The sequence below is a fragment of the Rosa chinensis genome, chromosome 1 (assembly GCF_002994745.2).
Source record: "Rosa chinensis cultivar Old Blush chromosome 1, RchiOBHm-V2, whole genome shotgun sequence".
Classification (NCBI taxonomy): Eukaryota; Viridiplantae; Streptophyta; class Magnoliopsida; order Rosales; family Rosaceae; genus Rosa; species Rosa chinensis.
Window position 1 is genome coordinate 20,130,338 of NC_037088.1, and position 8,946 is coordinate 20,139,283.

General features: G+C 34.6%; 1 long non-coding RNA gene across 7 annotated transcripts; it reads left to right on the forward strand.

The window, feature by feature from the left end:
• The first annotated feature begins 449 nt into the window (after positions 1–449).
• On the forward strand, positions 450–8,527 carry LOC112187548. 7 transcript variants are annotated; one of them, XR_005806144.1, is made up of 18 exons: positions 450–656; positions 842–933; positions 1,753–1,842; positions 1,978–2,022; positions 2,874–3,026; positions 3,148–3,291; positions 3,385–3,547; positions 4,109–4,258; positions 4,471–4,697; positions 5,256–5,393; positions 5,480–5,566; positions 5,721–5,806; positions 6,338–6,447; positions 6,866–7,011; positions 7,493–7,638; positions 7,756–8,179; positions 8,304–8,367; positions 8,463–8,527. It is a non-coding gene; the product is annotated as an uncharacterized LOC112187548 (long non-coding RNA). The 7 variants fall into 7 exon arrangements; XR_005806146.1 differs by lacking the exons at positions 7,756–8,179; positions 8,463–8,527 and having other exon boundaries at positions 842–937; positions 8,304–8,368; XR_005806143.1 differs by lacking the exons at positions 7,756–8,179; positions 8,463–8,527 and having other exon boundaries at positions 2,874–3,044; positions 8,304–8,368.
• Positions 8,528–8,946: the final 419 nt, after the last annotated feature.

Here is an 8,946-nt window from a genome sequence, read left to right on the forward strand (position 1 = left end):
TTTTCGTATAATTTTGATAGGATGATCCTAAGGGTGATCCGTGAGGATCCGACTGTTGGGTCTTCGTATAATTGTGAAAAGATGATTCAAAAGGCGATCAGTGAGGATCCTACCGTTGGATCGGCATATAATTTTGTGAGGATGATTCTAAGGGCGATCCAACCGTTGGATCTTCGTATAATTTTGAGAGGATGAACCTAAGGTTGATCTATGAGGATCTGACCGTTGGATCGTCGTATAATTGTGAATTGTGATTTGTGAATTATTTTTTATCAAAAAAGGAAAGGAAAAAATCTAAAAAAATACAAAATAGAAAATTTCAAAATAGAAAAACAAAAAAAGTTCATACAGAGAGAAAATGACAAATGCGGGGCGGGGAATCCCCCATTTGAAAATATCCCCAGATGGGGAACGGGGCCGCGGGGGATATTTGGGGCGGGGGCGGGGGAGGGGGTGGGGGGAATCCCCGTTTGCTCATTTTTAATTGCGTCAGACTTCTATTCCATCTCCTGTTTAATCTTCAGCAGCAGAGATCTTTCCAATCATCGTCTGCTCTTTGCATCGGACTTCTATTGGATCTTTAGCATCTGTTCTTTTCTTTTAATCTTGGTGACTGGATTGGTTTTGGGTAGACGGAGAAGTTGGGGCCAGCAACGGTAAGTCGTTTTTCGTTCTGATTTTGTGTATATTTCAACTATAACTATCAGATACAAGCGCAGCATCAAACGCCGGGTTATCGATTTTGGTTGTTGGTTTCAAATCAATCAATTTCCCATTTTTTTTAATGATGGGTTTTGTTGGATTTTGGTTGTTCTTATGGGTTTTGTTGTTCCCCCGACAGAGAGGAGGCGACAGTAAAAGAAAGAGAGAGAAGAGAACAGGGAAAGAAGAAAGAAGAAGAAGACGGGAAGCTGTGTGTGTTTTCTTTGATCGGTTGGTATTTGTCTACTGTTCTGCTTGAATTATGTGTTTTTCCTTTTTCTCTCCCATCTTTACTTGAAACTTGGAAGTAGAAGATCAAGGTTTTATCACTTGAGAATTCCTTGCAGTTTGCTTCGGCATAGGGTTGGAAAGGGTGCAACTTTTACTAGCTTGGCTTATTTTGTGTGATAAGGCTGAAATTTATACAACTTTTGGCCTAGATAAGATTAATGTCCTTTGCTTAAATTTATACACTTTAAGGTGGTGTCGTTTGTTGGGGAGCAGTATCTTCTTTGCTTTTAAGGAGGAGTAGTTTGTTAGTTTGCACTCATTGGTCTGCAATTTAGTTAGGGAGGAGCAGTATAGTTTTCATGCAAGGGCTTATAGATTTGCCTATTGTTATTGTTTTCAATTCATTATTTGTTGTAAATTTGTCTACAATCTCTAGGGAGGACTGAGGAGCAATGTAGTTTTTATGAAAGAGGTTATAAATTTGTTTGCAATCTTTGGGCAGTTTAAATTCAGTTTAATTTTTGTTATTTTACAATGAGTTGTTTTAAAAGGTTTTTTCTGATTCAATGATGTCCAGTTTGTATTTGGATTATATTCACTTTTAGGAAAGATTTCGGTTTTAGATTTGAGGTTTGCGATGATTTTCATGTAAGATCGTTTGAGTATTTTGATTTTATTTAGGTATCACTGAATTTCAATTTAGGAAGGGGGGAGGGCCTATCTTAATACATGTGAATTGTTTTTTGGCTTTTGTTTGATCTGTTTTATAATTACTTTCATGATCTCATTATTGTTTTTTTTTTTTTTTGGGTTTTGCAGATTGTGTGCGCCGGAATTTTTGTATCGTTTCACTGCCATTGTTCTTCTGTCTGTTGATTAACATTATCTTCATCTCTTATTGTTATTCAGGTAGATCTGTCACAGTTTATTATCTTGATTTTTGGTTTCGTCTGTATTCGGTGCTTTTCTTTTTCGTATTCAGATCATAGTTTGTGTGATAATGCTGCTCTACAATTGTCTAAATTCAATTGTTTGATTCTGTAGACACTGGGAACAGTGTGCTATCAGCTTCTGTTACTGTGGATTCAGGTATGAATTTTATAGGAACAGTATTTGCTGCAATGGACATTGAACAGTTATTTGTTTAAATCATTGGTTTTTATGTGAACCATGATTGCTGACATTCAAGAGTTATTTACTTGAGTGAGTAATTTCAGTATTATATGGTTCGGTTCTTAAGATTTGTTCATATCCTGCATTTCTGCTTTATCTAGATCAACGGAAAAAAGAAACAATGAATGGAAGACAAGTAGGTTTGCATTTGTTAATTTCAGGTTTTATGGTTGGAGTTGAGGTTCAAACTATTGTGTTGACAGATTGTTGAAAGAACTAATTAACAAATGAGTATTAGTCCAATCATTTGTGTCTCAGATTGAATCAATGTTGTAAGTTGTAGATAGTTTGATAAGGATGGTAATCCATAATTCTGTCTCAGATTTAGTTTTGTTGTCTTATTGTTATTCGGGTATGTGCTTGACATAGGATTAATATAAACTTCTACTTTATTTCATCTGTCATCGATTTATAGTTTTTCCATCTAAAGTGTTATCATTTGTTGTAATTTTTTTTTTTTTTGGCATTCTGGAGATTTAGAGGACAGTGTGCTGTCGGTTTTTATAGTGAAGTTAAATGTGTGCAGATTTAGTTAATGGTTTTGAGAGAAAGTAAAGTCAGAACACAGAGAGAGAGAGAGAGAGAGAGATGGCCTTAATACAACTGTTCTCATTCTTTGTTTTGGTATAGGTGAAATGAAATCATACTGTTTAGTGGTGATAGAATGTTATCTTTGCTATCTGTGTTTGAGATTAAATTAAAGACATTCGACTATTTGTAATAAAACTATTTCGACTTAAAACTAATGTGTAGTGTTTTGAATGCAGTTGTTGTTCCAAAGATGAGGTGGATAAGACTTAAGAGATTGTTACAGGATTGTCATGGTGAAAATCATAATAGTCAGAGAGAAGTGCAAGAAACATCTAATAACCAGTATTTAAGTGGTGGTATAGTTGAAGCTGGAACTGTGATACTTGAAGGTAGGGCTGCAATTTCTGGTAGGGATGAAGAACATCAAATCTATTATCCAGTTTCAACTTTTTTTTGTGTTTTCTGTTTACAAGTTTAAAATAAGTGATAGTTTTTGTATTTTGTTTATAGCGTCCGACTTGGGAATGAGAAAAAACAATCAACGTTCACAGAATCAGTCTACTGCTGCGAATGATGATGTCAATCGATTTCAGCATCGTCGCAAACGGCTTAGAAGTAGTCATCGTCTCACAACTTCAAATTGGACTTCTTCTGGTGATGCAGATTTGGATATTCATATTACTATTGAAAACAGTAGATACTGTTTATCTGCAGTGGGTTTATTTTTATTTTTATTTTTGTATGCAGGAACCTTGCATTCTTTAGAGACAGACAGTTCTTTCCAACTTCCAAGAACCAAATGTGAATGAATAGTGACAAAATGAATGTCATTTTGTGTCTCGACCATTCTACCCCTCTCTTGCCTGGTCTTTTACGAAACTGTCCTTCCAATTTCCGTTCGATATCTGTGGTAACTCCTTTATGCCGGATCGATTATCTGTTCTTGGTCCTCAACTTTTATTTTATTAGTTTTGATATTCACGATGTATCTCAATCTATTGGTTTCTGCATCGGAAAGGGTGAGTTTTTATTGGGATTTTCGATCAGCAAAGCATATGTTTCTCTCTGAATTTTGGTTTTTCAGTTTCTTTTTCCGTCATTTTTTTTCTGGGTTTTGAAATTTGATGCTTGGTTGATTTGTGTAGTGGGAAAGATTGGGCTTTTATTGACATTTTTCATCAACAAGGAGTCTGCTATGTATTGTTGAAATTGAATAGGTCCTATGTATTTGTCTTCGCAACATTGTTTCAAGAACTACGTTAGCGGAAGTGGAAATTGTTTGGTTTTTATTAATTACTATTCCTTATAAACTGATTAATATCTTTGGGTTTTAAAAATCTGATCTCAGGGTTTTAGGGTGCAAAATACATTTGTTTTTGATTCTTTGATTTTGTATAATCTCTAGGATTATTTGTACCACATGTTCCAGTCTTGCTATGTCTAAATCTCTTGCTTATATGTGACGCCGCAGGCATATACCAATTTGCTTGAAGAAAAAGAAGAAATAGACATTGCAGGCTGGTTTTGGTTTGAGTGGGGATCCTATCATTACAACTCATGCAAGCAAGTTGATGCTGTTGAAATCAATTGCACACCATCTAGAATATTACATACTTGCAAGGTATGATCTCGGTCAATTAGTTTAGATGCTCAATTTAGCCTTCATTGTCGCTTCTGTGTGAATGAGATCATTATTGAAATAGGTTTTTGGTTCCATTTTTTTGTTTTGTTGACTTTGTTACTTTGTTGCTACTTGCTAGATGGTTGATCTCATTTACACATTAAAATTCATCTTAAACTTTTTAGTGATCTGTGCATTCATCAATTTTTCAGTACCAGAAGCTGCAGTTTGTCTCCTTCCTCATCAAAAGTGAAGTTGAAGGCATATACTGATCGAACTTCATGAAAAAGAACGAGTGGAACATATATTCCATCCTGGTTCGAATGAGACATTGCTTTTGACAGTGCAAGACAACGGGAAACAACTTCTTCAAATCCAAGGAATGTTAGAACAAAAGATGTAGCAATGAGAAACAATTCAAGCAGCTAATGTGAGGCTGGTAACTAAGTTCACTTCTCTTGCAAATTCTTATTTGTTTCGCCCGAATTTTTCATGTTCTACTGGAAGTATACTTTTTCCCTTAAAATTCCAAGAAGGCAAGAAGAAGAAATAAAAATTAAAATAAAAAGCTGGTGAAAAACAGAAGGACTATTCAAAGTCCCTTAATTGCCTAAAAAGAAATTGGTGAATGATACTGGGGCTGGAATTTCTTTTCCTTTTTATGATTTGGATCATGAATTGGGAGCACATTCTTCGGTTTTGCAAATCTTGGGAGACAATTTTAGGAAGAGAAAGCATTAGCGAGTAAAAAGGTGGGATGATTCAAAGCCACTTGATTTAGACGGCTGGATATATAAGATGGTTTGTTTACCCAAAGTGAAATCATAATCAAAGGCAGATTAGATAAAATAAGCAAGCAAAAATCCTGAAAATATGTTTCTTACATTTTTCTTTTTTTATTGGCTTGAGTTCTTTCATTCCCTATTTTAGGGCTTCTGTGGTAGTTGGAATTGATCAATTATTAGTTTTTATATAACATGCTGTTGTTCATCCTCAGGCAGGGAAAGGTGGAGAGTTGTCACATCATGAAACTACCACTATTGGTGGTGCTTTGGATTTGACGCGGAAAACTGCTGAAGATGTTTTGACTCCAATATCAGAAAATTTTACCCTTCATAAACTCCAAACTTCACATGTAGATATTTATCCCTCTAATCTGTACATAGTATTTACTTATGTTCAACTCTAGCTCATTAATGTATCTTTTTTATATGTCCTTAGGAAACACTGGATTTAATAATGAGCAGAGGTCACAGCCGTATACCAATCTATTCAGGAAATCTAAATAATATCATTGGCCTCATTTTGGTAAGCTTTTCAGAAACTTTAGTTGTTCATTAGTTTTGGCCAAGTCCTTCTTTGTTCTTCCTTTCCGTATAAAGATGCAGGCTTCCTTGTTTACTAAGCAACCCTTTTGGCCTCATCTAACCATTACCTGTTGTTTTCTTTTGGCCTCATCAAGCACTGCTTTTTTTGAAACAACCTCAGCATACAACACGTCCTAATCTGTCTAGGAGTTGGAGAGGGTGGCTCATATATGTCCGGAAGGTACAGACAGTTTCCACGCGAGACTCTGTTTCCTTTCATACATGTTTAGAGGGTTTCTATATTTCATAAGTTAGTGATGGATTAGTTGCTTCATGATATTATCAAATTGAATGATCTGGAGATGGGTCTGCAACATTTTGGGTAGTACAAAAAAAAATCATGCTTCTTTCAATAGATGTACAAATAAATGGTCAAGTTGATTTTGCACACCATCTAGAATATTACATACATCTATCATTTTCAAAGACGTACAAGTTGATGCTTCTTTCAATCATTTTCAAAGACGTACAAGTTTTTCTTTTCTTTGTTTCTGGCATGTCTAAATGAATACTTTCTGATATTTTCCATGAACTTGCATATATGATTATTTGAAGAAAAAAAAAAGAAGAAAAAAAAGAACAAGGTGACCAAGTTGTAGTAGGTGATTTAAGTCTCTGTTTTGATTTTATTATTTTTATTAATTTGATAGTTTGATTTCTTATTATATGCTCCGATTCATAATTTTCGGATTTTGTTGTTCATCCAATACAGAAAGAGAGGAGACAAAACAGAGAGAGAGAGAAGAGAACAGGGAATAAGGAAAAGAAGCAGAAGAGAGAGGTGGAAAGTTGTTACTCAAAACAAAACAAAACAAGTGGAAGGTATTTGTGATTTTGTGTGAATTTGATTTGAAATTTTTTGCGGATCCTGTATTTGATCGGTCAAGCATTGAATGCTTCAAAATTCAATACTTGCTGATAAAGAATCAGGTTTTCAATGATTTTGTGTTTTCATAGTTACCACATATATTCATTACGCTGTTTGTGTTGTTTGTGCATATATATTGACTTTACTTTCAACCATATGAAAATACTATCCTGTTCTTGATCAATGAAACTAAAACACTATTGTGATTCAGTTGACGTTATTCTGCCTTTTCCTTATGATATGCATGCTTTGTGCTCGGTTGGTTATGTGTGGCAGGTGTATTTTTCAGAAGTTTCTCTCATTACTTTGTTTTATAGGGTACAATAGTGAATCTTCTGTTTATGATGCTTCATTTGATATGCTGCTGATTAGGTATCAAGTGCTCAACAAACCAAGAGAGGCCAACACCTTATGAAATGAATATCTAAAAGCATCAAAAGAGCATTCTACCTGCAACTACTCTTTTGCTGGAGACCAAAACGCAAGACACACCTAAAGAATAGTTTATCCCTTCCTTGGTAAGTTTTCTCTGCAAGCTATTTTATCATTATGATTGATAAAAATATACTCTGCTACTTCTCCTCTCTTTTCATATTAAAAACATACGATCATAACTGTTTATATTGATTCTTTATCATTTCCTATTTTCAGCATGAAATTGATGATTTACTCTAAAGTTACTTTTGATTAAAAGTAAATTGTATCAATGTTCATATAATGTATACTAGATTTCATTTCAATTCAATCTTGATATAATGTATACTTTTAAACTTATTTTCTCTCTCCCAACAGTTGCTCTCTGCATTCATCATGGTTTTCCTTCTCCTTATTATTTCTTTTTTCTTTATTTAACTTTAGCCACTGAAAATCTGATCCAACTGTAAATATTAACACTGAATTGAATCAGTAGCATGTGTTTTTTATTAATGTTGACACTATTTTTGCAAGTTTGTTGACTACTCAGCATTTGATGACCATGGTTCCTATTGTCCTTCGCAGAGTCAAAAAATGCCTTGATTGTATCTAAGCAGACCATTCTACTTGGTGTGGAGGTAGTGCAGTAGCTGCTTATGTCTTTCTACAACTGCAGCAATTGGATGTTCACTGATACACAGATTTGGAAGCTTAAGATATTGTGCTCCAAGGTTAGCATAATCACTAACTACACAAATGAAATCAGCACATTCCCCAAACAATGCTGACTTTTTGAAATCAGCAATAGCCATTCATTCTTGATAAGATTTATCAAATGTACATTGCAGGAACTTCAGAATAACAAGCCAAACCGCTAATTTTCAACATCCATCAAACAGTTCTCATTATTGTCTTTCATCTATTGCTCTATTAGATGATACATACCAAGTTTGATTTGAAGTTATTGATTCCAGTGAGAAATTTTTGTAACATATTTTAATCATTCTTTAATCAAGGTGTGCAACAGAAACATTCTGCTATGTAATGTTATCCGAGTAACATATAACAGTAATTCCCGCAGCAAAGCGCGGGCGAATATTACTAGTTCTAACTATACTAAAACGCAAATTAGATGAGGACAAACAAAATGAATAGTTGAAGGACGTTTTTGCCCTTCACTTTTCTGCTGTTTTACTCAGTTGTCCCTCCCTTACACCTGTAGTGCTGCTCAGAAATGCTTGGCTCAATTAACGACAGATAGAGAGTGAGAGAGTGAGTTAGACAGGTTTTGATTGACCATAAAATATTACTTGATTCAGTAATTAACATGTTGCATCATTCAATCCTCTATACTTAAATGTTCTTGATCTCTTATCTGCCAGTTTTCTCTTTTCAGGGATGGAGTGAGTGAATCACAGTTCAACCAAGTCTTGAATGTAGAACTGGATCAGATTATTGAGGTTTTCACATAGCCAATCTACATTTTCTTTGTACATGCTTCAGATTAGTAAGAGGAAATGTCTAACTTTCCTCTGGGAATCTTTATGACTTGCAGGCCTGCAAGTTTCTTGACGAGAGCTGGTGTCCAAAGTCCATGGTTATTATTGCACAAAAGAATCATCATACAAAATTTTTTCAGGCTGGTGGTTCTCCTGACAATGTTCCACCTGGTTAGTCATCTTACCATTTTTGTCAAAAATTGTTTTTCAATCACACTTATATTTCTATTATTTGATCGCAGGGACTATTATTGACAACAAAGTCTGTCATCCAAAGAACAATGATTTCTACTTATGTTCTCATGCTGGGATTATTGTGAGTATTCTTCTCCAAAACCTGTTGTTTCTGAGTTGGATGTTCTCTAAAGATTTTTATCCACTAAATTAATTGAATCCAGAAAGTGTTTTAAATCTCTCTTTAGTGTTTATGGAAATTATAGACATAGCATGAATTATTGCTAAATGAACAAAAGCTTGACTACCTGGATGTCCTGTCTACTTAAGAACGAAACTGAGTTGACTTTGAATTTTTTTATGTAG